Consider the following 25888-nt stretch of genomic DNA (forward strand, 5'->3'; position numbering starts at 1 on the left):
CAAAAATCTTCTGTTCTTTATGGTTACCCCCTGGGGATGCCCCAGCAGGACGCCTGTGGACAATTCCTCGGGTAAATCACACCTCTCCTTTTGCCCCCAGCATTCCTGGGGTATCCCTGACAGCTCAAAGTCATACATACTTAAGATGTACGACGTGATGGTTAAGACACGCACTGGGAGTGCAAGGATTACCCCCGTCCAGCTGGTCAGCACACCCGTCACCTCACAGGCAGCACTGATTGTGTGCGTGTGTGGTAAGAACACTCGGGATCTACTCCCTCGCGTACACAACACAGTGCGATTAACGGAAGTCGCCAGGCTGTGCGTTAGCTCCCCAAAGCTTCGTCTTATAACTGCAAGTGGTAAGTCACTTTTTCCAACATTCTCCAGTAAAATGCGGATAAATTCATTTTCTGTATTAACTACTGTGGGGAAGGTACAGCACGGTGTGCAGCGATAGAAACAGTTAATCAATTGACAACTGTTTACCTACTGAGAACCTACTGTTCTCCACGTGCCGTTCTAGGGATTAGCGCAGATAATAAGACAAGGAAGACAGTCCCCAGAAGGTGGTGAGGCGGCAGAGGTATACATGATGACATTTTTCTTTTTTTTTAATGTTTATTTATCTATTTTGAGAGAGAGAGTGTGTGTGTGTGCATGTGTGAGCGAGGGAGGGGCAGAGAAAGAGGGAGAGAAAGAGAATCCCATCAGGCTCCACGCTGTGGGGGCAGAGCTCAATGGGGGCTGGACCCCACCAACTCAGGTCATGGCCTGAGCTGAAATCAAGAGTCGGATGCTGAACCAACTGAGTCACCCAAGCACCCCATTTTTGTTATTTTAGAATAAAAGAATATAAAAAATAAATTAATAAAATAAAATAAGAGGATATACACATAGAAAAACATATATGGCATATACACAGTCATGTCATATTTATAATTTATATAAAAAATGGAAATAACCACTAAAATGCTATCACCCCAATTGGTGTGATTATGAATAATTTTTCTTTTCCTTTTTGTCTTTTTAGGTTTTTTTTGATGTTTATTTACTTTTGAGACAGAGCGTGAGTGGGGGAAGGGCAGAGAGAGAGGAAGACATAGAACCCGAAGCAGGCTCCAGTCTCTGAGCTGTCAGCACAGAGCCTGATGCGGGGCTTAAACTTATGAACTGCGAGACCATGACTTGAGTCAAAGTCGGAAGCTAAACTGGCTGAGCCACCCAGGTGCTCTGATAAATTAAATTTAAAATCTGCATTTTCCTGGCTTTCTTCTGAAATAATGATGGAGAATGAAATAATGTGTTTGAAAAGGAGAAATATTTATATTTAAATCCTTTTTTATATTAGAGGAAATCACAGTCCTAATACTCAAACTATATCTCAAAATTGTAGGACCACTAGAAATGACAGAATTATTACTGGCCTATGAAACTTACATACTTTAAGCCCTGATCCTACTGCTGAGTTTTGACTCCTGCAAAGTCATGGCATGCAGACCGGCAGAACCAGAAGCAGATCCCAAGAAACTTGCAAATCTTTCTTCCGAAGAAAGAAGTCAACTTGCAGTAATGACTGGGTGTTTTCACCGGGCCCACAGAAAGCCATGAGGCCGCCTTCAGTGCAGAGGCAGATCTATGCCTGCTTTTCCTAAGAGATGGCGAATGCTAAGTAGCAAGGATTGTGGAAGTAGAGAATGTTGCCTATTAGGAACATAAAAACCAAGGAAAAGAACAATACAAAAGAGTTAAGAGAATACACTAACGAAAAGGTTACTAATGAAAAGTATCAAGACTAAAAATATATAGTAAAGGCCATCTTTGTTAACCAATCAGTTTTGGTCAAAGGTTGATTTTATTTCACTCTTTTGTGCCCAGATGAGAAAACTGAAGAGATATTAACAACAAAAGAAAAACAACACAACAACAAGAACAACAACAATAACAACAACCACAAAAGCACCAGGGATTTCCCCAGAATCCTGTTTGTATGTTCAGAATATTGCACATTCTGTCAAATTCACAGAAAACTGCAATAAATATGTTTGACTCCAACCAAAACTTGGATGGATTATTCCTACTGATGCAGACATTGATGTAAGACAGTGGAAAGTCACATAAGGCAGGATAACTGATTGACCTTCATGGTTCATGAAGAATACAAATATTCCCTTGTTAATAGAACCAAAGTCTCCCAGGAAAATAATGTGCAATTTCCTTTCACATTGGAAGGAAAATCCTGGTTATGTATATTAGGAAACTTCACAGCCCTTCATTCTCCTTTTAAAACAACCCCAAAATAATTTTATTATTATTTTCATTTTTCTACCTTTCCTATATGAATTTCTCTTTAATAGAACAAAACAAACCATGTATTTCTCCAAGTATGTGAGACGGAAAATTGTTATAGAGAAAGACAAAAGTTTTGAAGCCAAAGGCACTTGGGTTCTGGGACACATTTATAAGAGTGTAAAAAAAGACAATATAAGACATTTTTGCAAAACAAATAAAGTTCATCCTGTTCCATTCCATAATCATTTATCAAGTATCTATTTTACATTAATCACTGTCCTGTGTTCAGGGAATTCAAAGATGAATTAGAAGCAACCCGAAGAAGCATGTGTACTAGGGCAGTAGACAGATACATACATAAATAGATCATTTCGATGTAATGCTCAAGTGATATGATAGAGGTATCAATTGAATCGTAGGTATTCAAACATGAGAAGTTTTTAAAACCACAAAGGACATCTTTCTAATCAATTAAGAAAGAAGGGAGATACACAGATATTATATACTATGTCTGGTAGGCAGATTCGTGGCCCCCAAGGACGTCCGTGCCCTAATCTAGAACCTGCAGATATGTTAGATTATATGCAAAGGGGAGCCTCAGTGCAGATGGATTAAGAATGGTCGTCGGGTGGGTGTCTGGGAGGCTCAGCTGGTTAAGTGCCCAACTCTTGATTTTGGCTCAGGTCATGATCATGATCTCGTGGTTCATGAGATCAAGCCTCACATCGGTCTCTGTGCTGTTTGGAATTATCTCTCCCTCTCTTTGTCTGCCTCTCTCTCTGTCTCTCTTTCTCTCTCTCTCTCAAAATAAGTAAAGAAATAAACTTTAAAAGAAAAAGTTCATCGCTGATCTTGAAACAGGGAGGCTTTCCTGGGTTACCCTGCCAGGTCCAAGGTAATCATCCAAAAACCCTTCGAAGTAGAAGTGGAAGACAGAAGAAGGGATCAGACAGTTGGTCAGAAGGAGACGTGACCACGGAAGAAAAAGGCACAAAGAGATGGATGCCATAGAGCGGGATTTGGTGGGGGGGGGGCCAGGGGCCCCCAAGGGCAGGCAGGTTGCGGTCACCCAAAAGGGCATGACACAGGCCCTGTTACAGCCCCAGATACAGACATGTATCAGACTTCTGTCCCTAGAACTATGAGAAGAAATCTGCACTGGATTAATACAAAATTTGCAGTATCTTATTGCAGCTGGAAACAAATAAAAATATCTAAGTGTAAAGAGACATAGAACATTCTATTTGGAATCTAATGAATTAAGTTTTCAGAATTTAAATTGTCTGAGGTCACGATAGAGTCTAAGTTATTTTCGACTTCTCCATTGTGAGCCTCCGAGGGACGCAAAGGGGAGGAGCACAGGAAAGGGAAGAAGAAACTCCCAGGGGGCCAGGCTCCGAGATGGGCGTGCTCACCCCTGTCGCTGGATTCTCACAAAAAGCCCTATAAGGATGTTGTTGTTTTTCCACATTTACAGATAAGGACACTGGAGCCTGAGAAGCAGAGGCAGAACGCTACTGCATGTCTGTGCGACTGCAAAACCCACATGCAGCCACCACGCCTGCTCTTGCAAATACTTAAACCCCAGACTCCGCCACCCGGGGGGCTCCGGGCTGGGGAAGCCCAGCATCCTAGACGAGAAGAGACTATTTGGTTTCAGTACCATATTTCATCTATTCTAAGACTCACCCTGCTTGCTTCTACTTTTAACATCTGCGGTAATGATGCCCCTGATATTCATAACGCCTTACAATTACATTGGGCAGCACTGTTTCTTTCTCAGCAATACATAAAGTAGTAAATGGTGGGTCTCAGAATGGAGGCTCCTCAGGGTCAGTGCGTTGGGCCCTCGGTTCCCCTAAGCCCTGCACTAAACTCTAAGTCCCAGAGACGGCGAGTCCCCGCCCTTCCTCAGGCATAGATGCCAATGTTAACTATTTTCAATATGAGGAAACTTGTCCCTCATGTCACTGAATTCCCTCATGCTACAACTGGAGTTTTCACGCTGCTGGAAGAGAATGGCCATCATTTGGTTTTCCTCAGCACTTCCTCTGTACTAAGCAGTGAGCTACGAACCTTGGAAGGATGTGAAAAATGGGGCCCCTTCCCTCAAAAACCCATACGACCCATACCCCACAAAACTAAATGGTGAGATGGTGCGTAATTAAGGACCTAATGACACTGGCGCCTACGTACGGAGACACTATGCTTTTACACTTCGTTGTGTTCTTCACTTTGTTTTTGTTTTTTAACATAGTCTCGTCATCAAGCTTGACCCATTAAGCTCATTAAAAATTTATGTAAACGCATTTTTCCTGAAGGTTTCACCTGGGGCACCGAGTAACCTAGTGCGGTGGCTTCAGGTGCGCCCTGCCTCAAAGCGGTGCCTAAATCCGAACCCAATACCAGTGAATGTGACCTTATTTGGAAATAGAGTCTTTGCAGATGTGATCGCATTAAGAAGGAGGTCCTACTTGATTAGGGCAGGCCTTATATCCAATGGCTGTTGTCTTTATAAGAAAAAGGGGAGGGAGATCCGGATACAGAGACCCAGAGGAGGCAAAGAGGAGTCCGTGTCAAGATGGGGGCGGAGATCCGGGTGACGTCATTACAGTAAGGAACTCCAAGGGTCCAGGAGCCACCTGGACAAGGCCGGGAGGCTGGACAAGGCCAGGAAGGATTCGTCCCTTGAGCCTTCAAAGGGAGCGTGCGTTTGCTGACAACTTGCTTTCAGATTTCTGGGCCCCAGAACACTAAGAGAATAAGTGTCTGTTTTAAGCCACCAACGTTATGGCACTTTGTTAAGGCAGCCTTAGGAAAATGGTCCATCTACACATCAGACGTCAAAGAAATTCTGCAACAAACCAGTTAGCAGGACTTGCAACTTTTCAAAGGAAGACAGTTAAAATAAAGCTCGACCCTTCCCGAGAGTAGGAACGGATGGAGGGGTTGGAGGCTGGAGGATGAGTTTGGAAGAGGCTTGTCTGCAGAGATCAAGGCCCTCCACTGGCAAAAGGAATTCCGAAAGACTGCTCAGGGCTTGACACCCTGCACCTAGAGGGGCCCAGTGCGCAGGCTCTGACTCCAATCTGTTAGGTACCAAAGACCCAACAGGCTGGCTGAGCTGCCTTGGGGACTGTGACAGACTGAATGTCCTAAGTCCCCCAGGTTCTTACGCTGAAATCTAACCCCAAGGCGACGGTATGAGGAGGTGGGAGCTTTGGGAGGTGATTAAGCCATGGGGCAGGGCGATCATGAATGGGATGCCCTTATACAGGAGACCCCAGAGGCTCTTTTGTCCCTTCTGCCCCATTGCAGGAGGAAGCAGCCTGCAAGGAGGACAGAGCCTCCCCCGACACCAAATCTTTGGTGACTTGACCTTGGATGTCCCAGCCTCCAGAAATGGGAGAAATGAGTGCGGTTTTTAAACCACCTGGCTTACGGGATTTTCGTAAAAACAGCCCAGGCAAAGACAGAAGCTGGTACCTAGAAGAGGGGTGCGGAGATAACAAATACTTAGCACCGTGGAGGCGCCCTGAGGCCTGGCAGAGGAGAGGCGGGAGCAGTTGTGAGGCACGTGCCAGGAGAAGCCTGAGCGGACCCAACGGACAGGGAGGGGCGAGGCTGGCTGAGGGATGAGCAGAAACGCGGAGCGCTGCCAGGAAAGCCTCTGTCTTCGCAGAGAACAGCCGAGGCCTCGCTGGGGCCCTGGGGGCTCCTCCCCCATCGCAGGCCTGGGGGTACAGGACAATTTCAAACCAGGGGCCTCAGCCCAAATGGACTAAGGCAGTGATAGAAGTGGCCCGTCACTGAGACGACCAAGCTCAGGATGCGTGAGCATCTTGTACAGACCAGATGTGGGTCACGTGGGAGGAAGGACCTTCAAATCCTTCCGGAAGGACCATCTTCGGAGCAAGAGAACTGCAGTGACAGCGAGTCCATATTGAAGACTGTGCAGAAGAAGGTGGGGGCAGAGGAGGAGCAGAGGGCTCCCTGACTCATGTCATATCTACAAGGGAAAAGACAGTGGCAGGTCCCCAGGAGTACCGTCACGGAAGATTGCTCTGCTGCTTCTGTCTGGACTAGAGCACAGCAAGAGTACATGCCTTTATAAAAAAGTAAAGAACAAATTTAGATACAACACTGTGTGTTAAGGAAGTGCGTGGTGGGGCGCCTGGGTGGCTCAGTCAGTTAAGCATCTGACTTCGACTCAGGCCATTCTCACAGTTCATGGGTTCGAGCCCCACACGGGGCTCTGTGCTGACAGCTCAGAGCCTGCAGCCTGCTTCGGATTCTGTGTCTCCCTCTCTATCTCCCCCTCCCCCACTCACACTCCATCTGTCTCTCTAAAAAATAAATAAATTTTTAAAAAGTACACAGTACACAGAGAACAGGATTCTAACGTGAGAATGGCACACTGATGTGGCGCATTGGAATCAGGCCAAAGAGAGACAGGAGCAGTACTGATATCACAGTGTATGGCATACCACCCACTGTTACAGACACGTGACAATGCTTTTGCCATAAATAACAAAACGGGCTCAGATGCCAAGATACAATCCACGGGGGAAAAAAATTTAACCAAAATCCAAACTCATTTTTCTCAGAGTGAACCTCTGATAAATGCTTGACATGCCTTAAGAAACTCCTTGAGGATAATTCATCAATTGAATGTTTGAAAACACAGGAAAGCCATTATGAACGTGGAATTAGTTAGGACTGACCCAGACTTGGCTGGAGCTATAAACATGACGGAACACAAAGCTGAATATGACAAAGTCATCTCGGAGTGGTTATCATCATCTGAACTAGAGTTGTTTAAGTCTTACTCCGGTCTCCTCAGCCATGTCAGCCTGGGCCTTCATGCAAGCACAGCAGTGATCAAATTCCAGTTGCCCCTCATTCTATCCTAACACCCTTGACATTAATGGGCCCAGTTCCTCCTTCAAGGTATTCAGGGGAGCACTTGTTTACACCCAAGCATCTACGATTGCAGTTTCATATTGGGTGGTCAATTTTGTTGCTAAATATTTGTAGATAATTTCAAGTTGTCCAGACTCTGAAATTAGACGGGCAATGTTTGACTCTGGCGTGACGCATAGAAACTAATCATCCTTGCTTCCGGGTTCAGAGCAATTCATTCCCAGGACCCAAAAAATGCAACTTTAAACCACCCCTCGGAACCCAAGAGAAATTTGGAACAGGGAAGAAAATGGGCCCAAAAGATAGAAATGACAACTTTTGCTCCTATCTGGATTAAGCAGTAAACATGGATCTCAGAGCTACAGAGGACTAAGTTTGAAATGAGCTCCCAGCAACATATTAAAACAGGTCGTAAAACAGATGCCTTGTGACCAATGGGAGAGCAGAGGTCATGGGGAGCCAATCTACCAAACTCATAAAAAAAAATCTATCCCGTCTCACATAATTGCTCCCAGAGATCAAAAAGATATACAGGCAGAAGGAGGCCACGTCTATGAAGCATTAGTTTCCGAACAGCATTTCGCAGAGGAATGCAGTAAGGTGCGTAGACAGAGTCGTCCAGACTTAGGGTCAATCAGCCAGAGAAGGGATCTGGAGTTCTCTACTCAAGCCCATCCTGTCCACCGTTTCAGCTAATGACTTACACGCAGGATAGGAAGATGGCTGTACCAAATTTGCCAAGAAACTGCAAATGCCAGTTACAGAGGAAAGCACCATCTGGAGAGACTGACATTAAGAGACAAAAGCCAGCCATTAAAATGTGTCATTATCAGTGTTTAGCAGCAATAGTAATAATAACAATAGTAAAATACCGATGATAAAATACTGGAATAAAATTAAGGAGCCAATTTAAGTGTAAAAATAATTCCATAAGGATAGGAATTGAAGAAAACTGGAAGTTTATACTTTCTTAAATTTGGATTTAAAATTAACTACACAGGGGCACCTGAGTGACTCAGTTGGTTAAGCACCTGACCGGCTCAAGTCATGATTTCACCATTCGTGGGTTCGAGCCCCGCGTTGGGCTCTGTGCTGGCAGCTCAGAGCCAGGCGCCTGCTTCAGATTCTGTGTCTCCCTCTCTCTCTCTGCCCCTCCCCTGCTCATACTCTGTCTCTCAAAAATAAATAAATGTTAAGAAAAATTAATTAACTATATATATATTTCATATTTACCATCTCTATGCTGTACTTGATTTATTTTATTTTATTTTATGTTTTTTATTTATTTTTGAGAGACAGAGAGAGACAGTATGAGCAGGGGAGGGTCAGAGAGAGAGGGAGATACAGAATCTGAAGCAGGCTCCAGGCTCTGAGCTGTCAGCACAGAGCCCAATGCAGGGCTTGAACCCACAAGCTGTGAGATCATGACCTGAGCCGAAGCTGGACGCTCAACTGACTGAACCACCCAGGCACCCCATGATTTTTTTTTTTAAGTAAGAACTTTAGTAGTCTCATTGTATTCTGTACTGCTCAGAACACATTTTTTGTTGTTGTTGTAATCACCTGTGGAAGAAGAACGTTACCAAACTGTAATGATTCTAGAAATATATCAACAGGATTGTAGAATACAGAAATGTATAGCCAGCAAGAACCTTGAAGACCATAATCCCAACAAGAACAAATTGAGGGTAGTAAGATCCTTGAAGACAGATAATACCACCATTTTATGGACCTTCACCTAGATCCCAATTTACAGACGGATCACGTAAAGAACATTTACAGCAACTGAGATTGTTTGTCCTGGAAAAAGGAAGACGTGACGGCGCCGTGGTGAACGGGGTCATTACCTAATACAAAAGCTGTCAAGTGAATCCAGGGAAGATTCAAGATCAAGGGTCCAAGTTCAGCAGGAAGATAACTCAGAACTTAGACTAATAAGGACTGTTCACATTGAGAGTGGCTAAACTTCTCATGAGAGCCCAAGGTCATAGGAAGTGTCAAAGAATGAATGATCACTTACTGGGCATGCTGCAAAAGACCTTGTAACACTGAACAGAGAAAGTAGATACGATAAAACTGCCACATTCTGAATCCCACAAAACCTTGGACACTGGCCGATAAGCATTTTATTTTGCACAGTAAGTATATTAAGAAAAAGAATCACCAAGTACAATAATGGTCACTTCATTCAATGCAGGACATTTCAGCCCCAAAACTTCAGCTCAGAATCAAGGACTATCCTCTAAATTGAAACAATTTGGTTTCACTTTTCTCATTTCATCATGAATTGGTGAACATTTACTCATTGTGGTAGATTGTGTTTTCCAAAGAAGGCCACCGAATTATACCCCATTCTGCATGTTCCGTTACAAGGTGACTTTAAATCTCTTCTCCTTGAGTGATAGAGTCTGTGTTCATCCCCGTGGGCCTGGGTGGACCTTGATGTCTGCCTTACCAATAAAGTATGGCCAGAGTAAGGCTCTATGACTTCCATCATTAGGTTATTAAAAAAAAATTCCATGCTCTTTCCCCTGTTCTCTGGAAGCCCTTGCCGGGGAACCCAGTGCCCACACTACAATGAACTTCTGAAAAAATGGAAAGGCCACGTCTAGGTTTTCCAACCAGTGCCCAGCCAAGATAAGGACGAAAGGTAGAAAAATATAGGTTCGAGGTATCTAACACATGGTGAGAGAGAGATTTAAAGAGAAATGGCTTTGCATTTGCCAGAGAATAAATTCAATTTTAAAACATCCACTGTGTGTGACAGCCAACTGGACAGCTCAGGGATGGCACAGGAGACACAGGATGAATCCCGCCCTCCTAGTGCTACGTTCAAGGTCATGAGTGGCCATGGATGGATGGCTTACACAAGTTCATATAGTTATAAAAACATCAAAGCTAATTATTGTCTAAGGTTCATAATATAAACATGTGTCCTCGTCTTTCTAGAGAAAGATCCTCCGCCTCGGACCTGCCACCTTGCACGCAGGCGGAGGTGTTGACAATGCCCACGTGAGCTGTCTGGGCCGCTGTCGCCTTCCAATCACGTTACAGGCATTGCCAAAGCCTGAGCTCCAGCACCTCCGTGGCATGTAGCAAGGCCACAGAGCTGACACAGATTCACTCCGTCAGTTCACCAGGGAATAAACGGCAGACATGTCGAAATAAGCAAACTTTGGGTACGATGTCCTGTCTTTATCCAAAACCAAAACAATGAGTCTTTTTTCTGTTGGCTTCTTCCATGGGGCAATCTCGTGCCGGCCCACCCGCCTGGGTTCTTGCGTTGTTGAACCACGTGACATGACATGAGGAGGCCGTTCTCACTGATCCCGTTAACCCCCTTCCCTGCTAAGCTGACTTGTCTGGTTGTTCACTGTCTTTGCACTTTGGGTCCTACTTCCTGGCAGGGACCTCCTTCTGTTTGCTTATGCCTACTTTTTCCTAAAGCATTCTTACACCTGGGCAAACTTTTATATTTTCCTTTCTTCCCTGTGTGTAACCTGGACAAGAACTCAAGTTTTCTAATCTCTGATTACATTCTCTCCCTACTTGACTACAGAGTTTCATGATATGTCCCATGGATTTTGCAAGAGATGTACCTCAGCAAATATTTGCTGAGCACCAGGCTCTCTGCCGGGAGGCAGGGGGCTGATGTAGGTAGCTCAGGGGTCTTCCAGTCCGGGGGGTGAAGCAGCCACGCGGGCCATCACAAGAGAGTGTGAAACCACGTGCCGGGCAAAGCACAGACAGGGACAGTGACACCAGGAGTGCCCTAGCCAACCTTGAGAATGAGGAAGGGCCCACCCAGAGCAAGGGAGGGGTGGCTTGGTATTTGGGAAGATACGTTCCCAGCAGAAGAGTCAATGTCAGAAAAGAGCGAGAGAGAAAGGGACACAGAGAGAGAGAGAGCCCAACCCATGCAGGAGTGCGTGTTTCTTCACTGTGACAGGCTTGAGGCGCTCGGCGGTGAAGTCTGGAGCTTACGCTGATGGCAACGGGACTCAGAAAGGAGTCCAGAAAGATGTGAATATAGATCAGAGGTTTCTTCAACAAAAGGAGAGGGGCGAGGGGCGTATGAAAATGATGAGGACATGGTCCCTGGCTGCAAGGGGCCCATCACCCACTGGGAGAGACAGATGCATAAACAAATCATTACAGAGCAACTCAGTCAGTTCTAAATATAGGACACGCAAAGGGCTGGGGGACCCAGAGAAGGAAGCCATTAGCACCGCCTGGGAGGGGAAAGAGAGGCTTTGTGTGGGTGACAGATGAGCGAGATGACAGATGAGTGGGCAGCAAGCCACCGGGCCGAGGGGGTGCGCCTCTGGGTGGACCAGGAAAGGCACCTCCAATCCACTACCCGATATGAAAGGAGCCACACGTCTATTCTCTTGAAACTTCAAGCCTCAGGAATTTGTCTCCTCCCGTTGGAGAGAGCAGATGTTAAAGTGTAACCGACTGCTCTCTTCTCAAGGGTTTTGAAGGTTTCTTTGCAGAGGACGTTGTGTCTGGTGCGTTTCCAGAAACAAAAGGAGCTTTTCAGAAGTACTTGCAGAATGAGGAAGTTCTGCTCATTTCTAGAGGCCGTGCTTCTTCTCCGAAGCCTGCGGCGAGCCAGGAGGACTGGCACGGGCTGTACCAGGCGGAGCTCATCCGTACCCACCTTGGTCCACCTCACACGCTGACTCGGAAACCAAGGGTCCGACTCTCAGGCTTGGAAAGAAAGAAGCTTCCTCCTCTTTGCCAGCATCAAACTTTGCAAGATTCAAAGGGGAAGAATATGACACTTACACTCTTCTCCATACAGCCCCCATGTGTGTCACTCAAGCCCAGAAAATCACGGGCACACAGGATCCTCAGCTCAATCTTAGTACACAGACAAGGCGAGGCTAAGAGTTCCTCTCTCTCCTGACCACACAATACCCCCCTTGCCTAGGAGAGAAGTGGGTTCGGAGCAGACCCAGGCTTCCTGGATGAGCAGAGCTTGGGGTGAGGGGTGTGCTTGTTGAAAAATGTAATGATGGACAGTCATTTACCAGGAAATTACAAACAAAAGATGCAGGAATAGCAATATTAATAAAAAATAACATGAAATTTAATTTTAAAAAGTCAGGATAATTTGTCAATGATAGAAAAAGGTACTGTGGTCATGACCTTTAGATACTAAATACCACAGTAGTACCGGGGCCTCTGGGTGGCTCAGTCAACTGAGTGGCCAACTCTTGATTTCAGCCCAGGACGTGATCCCACAGTTTCAGGAGTTCAAGCTCCGCATCGACTGCTACTAGCACAGAACCTGCCTGGGATTCTTTCCCTCCCTCTCCTTCTGCCCTTTCCCTGCCCATGCTCTCTCTTTCTCAAAATACAGAAGTAAACTTTAATAAAAACAACACAGTAGTGGATCCATATGAGAATAACTCTTAGAATATACAAGGGAATTTGATAAAAACTGCAATCACCGTGAAGCAGTGGCTGTTGACCACGGGCTATTTTGTCCCCCCTGGGACATGTGACGATGTCTGGAGACATCTGTGGCCATCGCAGCTACGCTGGGGAAGGCGCCTCTGGTGCGCACCGTGGCTAGCGGCCAGGGAGGCGGCTAACACCTGCGAGGCCCAGGACAGCCCGCAACAGAGTCGCCTGAGCAAAGCATCCACAGTTCCAAAGACGGCAGACGCTGAGGACAGAGGAAAGCAAAGCGCAGCTGCCAATACAGACAGGTGCGGAGAACGCCGTGTGCTGGGTGGAACTGTGGCCCCCAAAAAGCTTCGTTCCCATCCTAACTCCAGCGAATGTGACCTCGTGTGGCAATCGGGTCATTGCAGGTATAACCCAGTTACGACGCTGTGCTAGAGTGTAGAGGTGTCCATCACTGGGGTCCTCATAAGAAGAGGGACCTTTGGACACAGACGTAGAGGGAAGAGAGCACAATGTGACAATGGATAGAGATTGGAGTGATGTTGGGAGGCCTGGCCGGCTCAGTCCGTGGAGCATGTGACTCTTGATCTCAGGGTTGTGAGTTCGAGCCCCACGTTGGCTGTGAAGACTTCTTAAAAATAAAATCTTAAAAACACAAATAAGTAAATAAAGTAAAATAAAAAAGAAATTGGAGTGATGTGCCCACAAGCCAAGGACTGCCGGCCACTAGTGGGAGAGAGCGGGGTACAGAGCCTCCCTCAGAGCCTCCAGAAAGAAACAGCCCTGTCAAAACTCAGGTTTCAGACACGTGGCATCCAGAACTGCATGGAGATAGGCTTCGGGTGTTTTTTTTTTTTTTATTATTTTTTTAAATAGTTTATTGTCAAATTGGTTTCCATACAACACCCAGTGCTCTTCCCCACAAGTGCCCTCCTCCATCACCACCACCTCTTTCCCCCCTCCCCCTTCCCCTTCAACCCTCAGTTCCTTTTCAGTATTCAATAGTCTCTCAAGTTTTGCGTCCCTCTCTCTCCCCACCTCTCTTTCTCTCTTCCTCTCCACCTGGTCCTACATTAGGTTTCTCCTGGTCTCCTGTTAGACCTATGAGTGCAAACATATGGTATCTGTCCTTCTCTGCCTGACTTATTTCGCTTAGCATGACACCCTCAAGGTCCATCCACTTTCCTACAAAAGACTATATTTCATTCTTTCTCATTGCCATGTAGTACTCCATCATGTATATATACCACATCTTCTTGATCCACTCATCAGGTGATGGACATTTAGGCTCTTTCCATGTTTTGGCTATTGTTGACAGTGCTGCTATGAACATTGGGGTACATGTGCCCCTATGTATCAGCACTTCTGTATCCCTTGGGTAAATCCCTAGCAGTCCTATTGCTGGGTCAGGTGTTTTAAATGCTTTACTACAGTGGCCCCAGGAAACTCACACACCAGTGACATCAGTGCCCCTCCAGGCTGCCCAAACCTGCCACTTCCTTACCACTTGGGGACCCTCCAGTTCTCTCCACTTAACCTTCAAGACTCTGCTCACGCAGAAGCCTTTCATGATGCATCTTCCAGACTGGAATGTATCTGACACATCTAAACCCATTTCTAGCACCGACATCAGTGCCTGGGGTGGGGGCACCGCGGTCACCTGACTTGCCGTGGGTTTGTCAGGCAGACTGTGTGCAAGGGAACCAGGGGAGACGCTGGAGGAAGACAGCAAAGAGCGGCTGCATCGCCTTCAAAGCAGGGCTGGCTTCTCCGAGCCCAGCGGCTTGGGAGCTCCCTCCACCCCTGCACGTCCACGCTGCACGGCTGCGAGAACTCTATGCGACAGGAGGGACATCTGCAGCGGGGACCTTTCAGAAACGCTACCGCCGTGAGGACCTTGTTCCGGGCTGCAGGGACTCACAGGACAAGGCCCAAGGCCACAGGGAGGGTTGACCGGGAGAGAGGGTCTCTTCGGCCCTCTAATGACGTGACCATCCCAGACAGGACGCCAACGAGTTAACAAAATAAACAAGCAAATCAAAGAACTCTGTGTGTGTGTGTGTGTGTGTGTGTGTGTGTGTGTGTGTGCACGAGTGCGAGCAACAGTGAGGGAGGAGGAGGAGGAGAGCATGGATGCGATTCTAAAGCATTTGAGAAGAGGAGGTAAGAAAGAAAAAACAGGTTCCCTTTTTTCACTCTAATCTAAGAGACATGTTCAAGACCTTAGCAGCCAAAGTGTTTTCCACAAATACACAAATGGTCACATATCAAGGATGGCCGATGTCTCTCTCTGTCTAGCTGGGGTCTCCCACCCACTGATCAAGCGACCTTGCTGCTCCCATACAAAGGCCCACAGCTCAGCAGAGTCAAGTTCACATCAGAAGGATATCGTTGGGGTTAATCTCTATCTGGGATCCTTTGGAACTGCGTCATTTGGTAGATCTTCACATGCACCCACCTTTTTGCCTTGGTATCTGGGTAGTTGGATGGGTGGTTTCCCTTGCATTTTCCTATTTTCACATTCATTTTCTCTTTGAAGAATGAATTCATATTGTTAAGTCTACTTGATTGTTATTTTCTAATTAAAACATTGATGACAATGTTCTCACTAAACGTATACTGGCGAACTCTCAAATTCTTTCAAAACAGGTCATTCTCTGCCCTTCTGTTCCCCAGGGCTGTCCCAGCCGCCCTGTGGGGGTTCAGTCGGGACTTCAGGTGTCTATCCCGCAGACCATCCCCCCGCTGACAAGGACGGAGGCGCGCTGTTGGTCCCCGCCGGCTCCTGAGGAGCCACCATGGCAGGAGTCTGGTCACAATCCAAGGTAACGAGACAGAAACAAGCCAGGAACACCCAGTAGCATGACAACTTGCCCTAAGAGGCAAGCAAAGTTTAACAAAAGAGAAAATGAAAATTATTTATCAAAAGTGTACCTTACCTCACCACGGAAATTAGGAGCTCTTTTCTCCTAATTATCAGAGAGCCACGGGTTTTTCATAAAATTGTGCTGAATTATTCTAAGGGGCAAAAGTGAGAAATTACAGTCTGCCTGATACAACTCTTCCCAGATTCTGAGGTTTACAACCCATTTAGAGTAAAACTAAAAAATATTTGACCTGCCCTTTATTTGATTTCAGCCCCTAACTAGACAGCACCTTTTTACTATTTAAGAAAAACAAGATCGGGGTGCCTAGGTGGCTCGGTTGGTTGAGCCTCCGACTCGGCTCAGGTCAAGATCTCAACGGTTCGTGGGTTTGAGCCCTGTGTCAGGCTCTGTGCTGACAGCTCAGAGGCTGGAGCCTGCTTTGGATTCTGTATCTCCCTCTCTCTCTGCCCCTCCCCTGCTCATGCTGTCTCTCTCCCTCTCAAAAATAAATAAAACATTAAAGAAAGAAAAAAAAGACATACAAGATCATATGAACTTCAGATATAATAAAAGGGGAAAACAATATTCCTCTCTAAATTTGAATGTACCTTTTGTTCTCTGAATGCCAACGGAATATGTTCATTTGTGCTTGCTACCCGAATGGCTAATCTCCATCCGGTTTGAAAAATTTAATGTTAGTTTTCATAAACTGTCAAAGGAGTTGGAATTAAAGATGTCTAATCTAGTCATTCCACATGGACAGCAATATTGTTTTTCAGCTTATTTCACATCGGGCTTGCTGCCGTTGACCTTTTTTATCCAAAAAAACTTAGATTCTTCTTTATTTGAAAATCTGCATCCTAAGATGAAGGACATTTTCCATTAGGAGCTGCTGCAGGGTGCCAGAGCCAGCACACTCTTGAATGGCTTGGGCAGATGATAAGCACAAAACGCTGAACCTATCAGCCCTCTGGTTTTATGGGTCTCCAGACAACAGGACACATGACAAAGAAAGACCATGTGACCCGCATCTAACCACTGGCCTGCAGAAATCCAAGTAATAAAGAGAGATTAAAATAAGCCAAAAGGAAACTCGTGCTGCCAATCAGCTATGCAGTGCGGTGAAGACAGGTGATGCTTTTTCCAGGATGTGAGTAAATTAGGTTTGTCCTAGGAATTGGCTAACATTTTTCTCTTGTGCTGTGGTTTCTCTTAAAACAGTTCTTTTTTAATGATCCCTGGCTCATATTAAATTGCAAACATAAATTCAACCCACAGCTACGATGGCTTTTAAAAGGATGGGAGGTGTGCAATATTTGCTTCACCAAACGAACTTAAAACTTTATATATATATATATATCTTTGATCTCTGACCCCTGGAGAATGCCCCTGCAGATTTCTATCTCCACAACAAAGCATATTTTTATGCTGTTTTATACTTCAGCTGTTTTCAAGCACAAAAAGGAAAAAAAAAAAAGGAAAACCACCTTTTTACTTTTATTGGTTTGATATGGGAACACTGAATAAGCAAAACTGGAGAAAATTTATAAATGTTTAAAAGAAAAGAAAAATTATCCTCCTAACCCAAGCAAAACAGCTGTTTCTTTTCTTTTTTAAAAAAAATTTTATAATGTTTTTTTAATTTATTTTTGAGAGACAGAGAGAGACAGCATGAGCAGGGGAGGGTCAGAGAGAGACGGAGACACAGAATTTAAAGCAGGCTCCAGGCTCTGAGCTAGCTGTCAGCACAGAGCTCGATGTGGGGCTCAAACCCACGAACTGTGAGATCATGACCTGAGCCAAGACTAGCTGCTTAACTGACTGAGCCACCCTGGAGCCACAACTGTTTCTTTTCTGCATCTCTTTCCAACTTCCTGTACACAGTTTTAAGTACAATATAAATGCAAGTTTATATTCCGCTTTTTTCATTTAAAATACAACAAACTTCCACAAATGTCCCCAGATCTAATTTCCACTTGTATAATAGGGACTTATTGCTGTGTTAGATATTTTGGTTACTCCAGTGTTTTACTATTAGAGGTGGGGTTACAGGTAATGTCTTCACGCTTCTAGAACAGTAATGTTTAACCAGAGATTGATCACATTTTAGCTGGTTTGTCAGTCCAGCAACCGGGGCAGGGCTGTGGGGGAGGGGGCATGGGTGGGCTGCGGGGAGACGGAGAAGGAGAATGAGGGGACGTTGGAAAAACTTGACTGTCTCTTCTATCCTTAAAAATCTATGATCCCCTCCACCACCACGATATGCAGAATTTCCCCAGCACTGTCCTCAAGCTTTTTTCTAATTGTCACAAATTAATCTTCAAATAGCCTTTGGGAAGGTCAGTGCTATCGTGGAATCAGCCAGGGAAGACAAAGGTCGGCTGGGTTTTGTTAGTGGGGAATCCAGCGCCTGCCTTGCCTTTATTACTGTTTACACAGCTCCACAGGTAAGCTCACATACTGTAGCAACTGCAAGAAAATAATTTTTAAAAAGCAAATGCACTTTGTACTAAATATGCCTTCTCAGCCTTCTTGTTTTGTATTCTTCTTGAGCGGTGATTGTCTTCTCATGTATTTTATTTCCATTTATGGCTAATTATACATGTTTTCTCACTCCTATAATCCAAATAATGTTGCCAATATTTTTTTTTGCTTTCAATTCTCTGTAAATTCTTAAAGACTTTTGAAAATTTGTATTGACCTGACAGCCGCTGTAATAATAAATTCTCAATTAGACGCTTAGCAGGATTTATAAATGTCGAACTTCTTAGTTGTGATAGAATTGAAACACCCATGGAAAAGCTTTTAGTGTCATAACAGAAAAAGTACTCTGCACATCACTATCTATGTGGGGCAGCCACGGGACCAAATCTCTGTTTTATAGTAAGGATTTGAGAGGAAGCATGTATTGGATTAAAGGCTACAGTGTACAAGATGCCGTAAGATTTCTTTCTGGTCTAGTGTTTTCCAAAGTCACAATCTCTTATAACATCAGTACCTATAAACTCCATGAGAACAGAAGTCTTACTTTTTTTGTTCAGTGTAACTGTGTTGGAAGACAGTCTAGTAGTTGTTCAAAAACTTAAATATAAAGTTACCATATGACCCAACAGTTCCATCATAGGCATTTACCAAAGAGAAATGAAAATATATATCCATACAAAATGTGTACATGAATGCTCATAGCAACATTATTCGTAATAGACAAAAAGTGGATAAAACTCAAATGTCCATCAGCTGATAAATCAGCAAAGTATTGCAGATCCATGCAATGGAATATAATGGAGCCATAAAGAGGAATGAAGATCTGCTACATGCAATGGAGCTTGGAAACACTGTGCCGGGTAAAAGTAGCAAGTCACAAAATCAATATATTGTTTGATTCCACTTCTGTGGAGGATCCAGAGCAGGCAAATCCCTGAAGAGAGAATGTTGATTCGTGGGTGCCAGGGGTTGGGGGGGGGAAGGTAGAATGGGGAGCGACTGCTAATGGATATGGGGTTTCTTTTTGGCGGGGAGGGGTGTGGAAAAGGATGAAAACACACTGAAATTAGATAGTAATGGCTGCACAACCTTGCGAATGTACTAAAGCTACTGAATCACTCACCTTAAAAGGGTGAACATTGTGGCACGTGAACAATATCTCAATTCATAATCAACATTTTATGACATCATAAAAAATAATCCTCCCCATTGTCTTGTGAGGAGAAACACGTTGAATGGGGAAAAGATGATTCTCAAATTGTGAGCTCCTATATTTTAAAGAAAAGACCTTATTCCTCTTTGTAACCCCAAGAGCTATCATGCTCCCTAGCCTGTGGATTATACCCTCTGCACCAGTGAAGACGCTTCCTATTAACAGTCAAGGAAAATGTACCTCAAACTCGCCTAAATAATAAAGGAATTATTGATCCAGTTGACTGAAAAAGTCCAGATTTAGACTCCAGATAAGGCTGGGTTATCAAGGACCCAATTTCTTTCCTTATCTCAATCCTTCTATTCTTAGGTAACTCTGGCCCCTAATTTCCTGCTCCTAAAACAGTGTCCAGTAGCTTCTAAAACTACAATCTTCTTTATTTAAGTCTCTGGTAACTTACTCAAACTCCCGGAAGTGATAACTATTGGTCTTTATTGGGCTGACCTAGGTCTTGCACCAAAACAAAATGAATCACTGAATCCAGCAGAATGATGTCAGAGAATAAAGCAGAGAGGCCCAGAGCTAAGAAGCAAAAATGAGGTAGTTTTCTTGTGGGGAAAACAAGAGCCACTGATTCAAAACCCAACTCAAAAAATAAGAGATATGCAAGAATAAAGCAGCACTTATTCCAATTAGGAGATCTTCTAGGTGTTAAGTGCTAATTATTTACAGGGGCGGGGGGGTGGTGAAAATTCCTCCATTTGCTGGGTTGTGCTTTAAATCTATGTGACCGAGTGCATGCACGAACTGCTAACAGATCTCAAGTAAGAGACTTCAGATGCTCTCTGGCTCTTGGACAAGGCAGGAGCGTTTGGTGCAAGATCAGGGCTTGGCAACTCTGTATTTTTAGAAAGCAATGCTTTTTAAACAAGTACTTGCTGTTTGAAGCCACTCAGTCTTCCCAACGTGGCTCTCCTGTCAGAAAGAATGAAGAGACGGTTGTTGGAGAAAAGAACGTGGGCAACGCACTCGGAACTCACCCTCTGAACGGGTCAGGAAGACTCGTCAATGGGATGGCCTGGCGAGAACATAGGAAGACAAGTCTACAAAGAGGCCCGCGGTGTGTGGAAAGCCCTAGATCCCTCAGAAACAGTTTTCTAGGCAAGAGACGGCTCAAGAAAATGCCAGTTTTATCTCAAGGGATTCATCCACAGATATCCCCCCTTCCTTTTTACATTTAGAGATTTGAAAAACTACAGAATGCTGTCAAGTAGCCAGATTCTTCTTGACTTGTTAGCCAGGACAACGAGCAGTACATTTTCACAGGAAAGGGTCTCTGTGCTCAGAAGAGCTTAAGAAACCCTCAAGGCAGAAGATCTGAACAGACACTTCTCCAAAGAGGACATCCAGATGGCCAACAGGCACATGAAACGATGCTCAGCAGGGAAATACAGGGAAATACAAATCCAAACCACACTGAGATACCACCTCACACCAGTCAGAGGGGCTAAAATGAACAAATCAAGAGACTATAGATGCTGGCGAGGGTGTGGAGAGACAGGCACCCTCCTACACTGTTGGTGGGAATGTAAAATGGTGCAGCCACTCTGGAAAACAGTGTGGAGGTTCCTCAAAAAACTATCCATAGAACTCCCCTATGACCCAGCAATAGCACTGCTGAGGATTTACCCAAGGGGTACAGAAGTGCTGATGCATAGGAGCAAAAGTACCCCAATGTTCATAGCAGCAATGTCAACAATAGCCAACACATGGAAAGAGCCCAAATGTCCATCACCTGATGAGTGGATCACGAAGATGTGGTATATATACACAATGGAGTGCTACATGGCAATGAGAAAGAATGAAATATGGCCATTTTTAGGAAAGTGGATGGACCTTGAAGGTGTCATGCTAAGTGAAATAAGTCAGGCAGAGAAAGACAGATACCATATGTTTGCACTCATAGGTCTAATAGGAGAACAGGAGAACCCTAACAGAGGACCATAGGGAGGGAAAGGGGGAAAGAGAGTTGGGGAGAGCGAGGGACACAAATCATGAGAGACTACTGAATACTGAAAATGAACTGAGGACTGAAGGGGGAGGGGGAGAGGGGAAAGGGGGTGATGGTCATGGAGGGGGGTACTTTTGGGGAGAAGCATTGGGTGTTATATGGAAACCAATTTGACAATAAACTATTATAAATTAAAAAAAAAAAAAGAAAGAAAGAAAACTTCCAGGAAGAGACTGTCCTTGAGAAAAACTGTCCAGAGCAAATTCCAAGTGACTGAAGTTTCACCATCCACAGGGGCATCAGTGACCAAACTTTTCTATCTCTTCATTTTGCAAAAGCCACCTTGCTTCCCACTTCTAAGATTTTTCCAAGTTTAAAAATGATTCCCCAGTTATTGAGTTTTTCGAAGCCTAAGGGCAAACACACTAAGCGTTGGCGAGTATGTTCTCAAACTATACAAGAAGGCCGTTCGATTAACTTCAGATGACAAGCTTCAGAGTCAAAGAACGAAGCTTGTCTCTGCTGCCCATTGGCTCAGAGACCCGGAGCCTGTACCCTCTGTCCTGTCCCATTCAAAGAGCAGTGACAGTACCCTCCTAATAGGGTCGTACTGAATACCGACTGAAATAACGCCTATAAACCACTTGGCCCGGTGCCTAGAAAACCCACTCAGTAAATACTGTTGCTATGTTATAATTATGATAGTTCATAGGAAATATGTTCCAAACACTTGAAATGCAATCATTTATTTAAACATTATTTAACACACTCCCCTCCCCCCACCGTGGCTCTAAAATGTGTGTAGATCTGAGAAATGAGGCCAAGCTGCCTCATCTGTCAGATGCAGAAACTGAGGACAGAAGACAACATAACCCATAGAGAAGTCTATGGTTGGACCCAAACCCAGATTTCTTCCTCCAAGTTGTCTATACAACTAAAGCTGCCCGTTCACGGGAACATCAGTTCTCAGAGCCAGAGAGATTGCACTGACTGACCCACAGCTTAACTAACAGAACTATAGAGACCCAGAAAGTCGAAAGAGGCAAAAATGTAATGATCTAATTAGTCAACACAGATCTCATAGCCTCCAAATAAAAGTAACAAGAGCAACATATATATTTGTTTTCAGGCACTGTTCTAAGTACTTTTCATAAAATGATTCATTGCCATGCACGGACTCATTCCATATGTTGACTCAATATATGACTTTCCATGTATTGACTCCATATATTGACTCATGACCTTTATGACGGCTCTTACGGACGGGGACACCATGGAACTGGGCAGTTCAGACATGAGGAAAGGCATGTTTAGGAAGCAAACCCTGGCCATGTGCCACAATGTCCGCATTTCATCATTACCTTCTACTCTCTACACTGCCCATCCCGGGGGCCACCAAGCACATGTAGTCATGTTTTATATTTAAATCCACTTAGTTAAAATCAAATAAAATTACAGGTTCATTTCCTTGATGGTCCTAAGCATGATTCAAGTGCTATCAGCAGCTCATGTGGTTTCGCTGGACGGTGCAGACAGAACATTTCCATCATCGCAGACATGGTTCCCGCAGCGCCGCAGGCCTGTCACCCTTCACCATCTCATGGACTCCAGCTGCCTGTCTGCTTGCTTGTCTATTACAATAGTTTCACTTGAATGAAAAAAAAATTAGGTTAGTTCATTCTCTTCGGACAGGCAGCATATTCAGGGCCTACGTTCTACATGGCTAATGTAGCCAAGGTGGCAAAGCATTGAGAAAACACATGCCCTGCCCTGAAAAAGTTAGAATCTACGTGAATAAGAAGTTGAGTTCTCTGGTGCCTGGCACAGCTGGGCACTGCTGTGTTCTGGTGAAGAAACATGTAAAGGGTAGTCAAAGGCATCCCATGCCGGGCAAATCCAACAAATAGTACATTCTTCTCCAAATGATTTTCTTGGGCTCCTGTTGCTTAGAACCGTAAATGCATTCTCCCACAGGGTCACTGTCACACACGGTGGCTGGGAGCTCATCTCGCCTGACTGGAGCCCACCTAAGCTGTGGCTTCTCCGAAGCATTGTGTCATGTGTCACCACATCGCTGTGGTAACATCGGCTGTGGTAATGTGAAAGCACGCAATCCCAGGACCTCAGAGGTAGCTTCTAGCTTGAAAATTCTTTTCTTAGTGATGCATGATTTTGCATCTAAGTAAACCCAAAGTTAAACTCGGGTAGGAGTGAAGAAAACACAGCACGCATAGGGATGAAGTGGAGGGTCAAGCTGCGCCATGACTGTGATCTTTGGTCCCGAACGCAAGTCACAGACCGCAGGGATGCCTGATGCCGGTCACTCATTTTCCATGGGCGTCTTTTCTCTCGCTCGTCTTTCCGTCCTCCATGCCTCCACTTTGTTTGTTCTTGTCCTTCACCCCCAGCTGAAAGGGGGCCACAGCCTTTCCAGGATTTGAATTTTTTATGATCTGTTATGAGAATTAGGGGCTCTGTCCTCCTTTCAAATCCCTTCTCCAGGGGCACTTGGGGGGCTCCAATGGTTAAGTGCTGACTCTTGATCTCGAGCTCAGGTCATGGTCTCACAGTTAGTGAGATCCAGCCCTGCATCGAGCCCCAAGACGGGCTCTGTGCTGAGCACAGAGGCTGCCTGGGATTTTCTCTGTCTCTTTCTGCCCCTCCCCTGCTCGTGCTCCCTCTCTCTTTCAAAATAAGTAAGCAAAACAAACAAACAAATCTCCTCCTCCTTTTCTTCCTCCACCACCTTTCACCAATTCTCACTATGAACAGATACCATATTCTCTTTGCGAGTTCAAGCCCTGCATTGGGTTCTCTGCTGTCAGCAGAGAGCCAACTTCAGATCTTCTGTCCTTCTCTCTCTCTCTGTCCCTCCCTTCCACGTGCACTCTCTCTCTCCATCAAATAAATAAACATAAACAAATATTAAAATAAAACAATAGGCACGGATGGGGAATTTATTACATGTGAAAGCATTGTGCAATGTGCTTTATTCCGATCCTCTCATTTAACCTCCGAATAGCACCATCCGGCAGGATTACAAAAGCTACTTACAGAGAGAAAACCAAGGTATAATTCACCCAGGCCGCGTAACAGGTACCAGATTCAGGTGTGAGTGTCTCCAAGGATGCTGCTCTATCCCTACGGCAAGCCCTGGTCAGTCTCCTCGACGCAGGAGTGCCTGCTGTGGTGCAAAGAGGTCTACGAGGGAGACGGACAAGCCTGGCTTTCATCCTGTTCCAGAACACCTCCAACTGTTACTTGGGGGGAAATTATTTAATGTCTCTGGATTTCAGGTTTCTGACTTGTATGTTTTGTACTTATTTTTGAGAGACAGAGAAAGACAGCGCAAGCAGGGGAGAGTCAGAGAGAGGGGGAGACACAAAATCCAAAGCAGGCTCCAGGCTCTGAGCTAGCCATCAGCACAGAGCCTGACGTGGGGCTTGAACCCACAAACCGTGAGATCATGACCTGAGCCGAAGCTGGACGCCTAACCAACTGAGCCCCCCAGGCGCCCCTCGGGTTTCTTATTTGTAAAATGATGAGTTCAGGTAGAGGATTTTTGGGGTCACTTCTAGCTTGAAACAAGAATTCTAGGGGCACCTGGGTAGCTCAGTCAATTGAGCATTTGACTCTTGATTTCAACTCAGGTCGTGATCCCAGGAATCCTGAGATCAAGCCCTGCGTCAGGCCAGACTGAGCATGGAGCCTGCTTAAGACTCTCTCTCTCTCTGTGTCTCTCTCTGTCTCTGACTCTCCCCTCTCTCTGTCCCCCTCCCCAACTCTCATTCTTTCTCTAAAATAAAAAATGATAAAGAAGGAATTCTACTATACCAGTACATGCATATTTTAATTTTCCTCCTAAGTGCATTGCTTTCGCCACATTTTAACAGACGACACAGTATTTACTGATTGTCACTAGGAGCCAGGCATTTTACACGCAGTATCTCATTTAATCTTTATCACAGCCATGTAAAATAAATACCACTTGGAGTCAATTAATTTTATGATTATAAAAGTGAGGCCCCAAATATGAAGCACAGAGGCCAGACCCAAAGTCAAGGCATCTGACACTATACTGAAAGGCTACACTTGGCTCCCTGGGGCATCCACAACTCACACCCCCACAACCATGGTCAGGGGCCGTATGCGGCACTTTCCAGGGTACACAAATACCTCACACTGAAGAGTCATAATGCATACATAGATTAACTCTCAAGGGAAAAAAACACAGAATAGAGAAAAATCAAGCAAATATATTTTGATGGTTACCCTCTTAATAGACTCTGGTGCAGAAAGCATATTCAACTTCCGCCTACATCGTTTAACCTATAGAATTAACTTTTATTTGTGAAGGAAGCTGACTTTTCTATGGATCTTTAAAATAAAAATCATATGACAAACTGACTGTAGTAGCTCCATTAAGCGTAAAATCTCTAGGGTGTTTTTTTTTTAAACTGGCATTTCTCCCTACCAGTTTAATATATTTTCTTAAAGGTAAATGCAAATCCTGGCTCTATAATACTATCAACTAATAAACCTTTAGCATATCCACACCTTAACTGACTGAAGGTCCTTGAACATTAACAGCCTCGCACAGGAACTGAGCCCCAGCCACATCTGGCCAACAATAGTGGTTTACAAGGGCTATTAAGGCATCTCTGGACTATCACTCATTATTCTCTTGGACTAGACCTCTCCCCATGAAAATAGTAAGACAATCAACTATTTTCTTATTAG

At 44.8% G+C, this 25888-nt stretch overlaps 1 protein-coding gene across 5 annotated transcripts in view; it reads right to left on the reverse strand.

Annotated features, from left to right (window-relative positions):
- Nucleotides 1-25888, reverse strand: part of SOCS6 (suppressor of cytokine signaling 6) — a 193128-nt gene that overhangs the window by 110165 nt on the left and 57075 nt on the right. The gene's annotated exons all lie outside the window — the stretch shown is intronic.

Source organism: Suricata suricatta, chromosome 14 (genome assembly GCF_006229205.1).
Source record: "Suricata suricatta isolate VVHF042 chromosome 14, meerkat_22Aug2017_6uvM2_HiC, whole genome shotgun sequence".
NCBI lineage: Eukaryota > Metazoa > Chordata > Mammalia > Carnivora > Herpestidae > Suricata > Suricata suricatta.